This window comes from Penaeus monodon, chromosome 21, assembly GCF_015228065.2.
Source record: "Penaeus monodon isolate SGIC_2016 chromosome 21, NSTDA_Pmon_1, whole genome shotgun sequence".
NCBI classification, from domain to species: domain Eukaryota; kingdom Metazoa; phylum Arthropoda; class Malacostraca; order Decapoda; family Penaeidae; genus Penaeus; species Penaeus monodon.
In genome coordinates, this window is record NC_051406.1 from 7,618,430 (window position 1) to 7,618,704 (window position 275).

Below are 275 nucleotides of genomic sequence, written 5' to 3' on the forward strand. Positions count from 1 at the left end.
CTAAGATCCGGAAATAAATGTGATGGAGTGGGAGATTTCTTGATAGATTATTAGTGACCACAGAGAGAAAAGAAATCAGACACGAAGAAGAATCTATTCCATTGAAATAAATTTTAAATCATATTACTTTTTGTTTACTTATATCCTTAGAGCTCTGAAAATTATAAAGATAATAATTCCAATTACTAATCTCATTTAATGTTAAATGTTTTCATCTACATAAAAGTAAATGTTTATATGAATAGAAATGAAGAAATAATAAAAAGAGGAAAAAC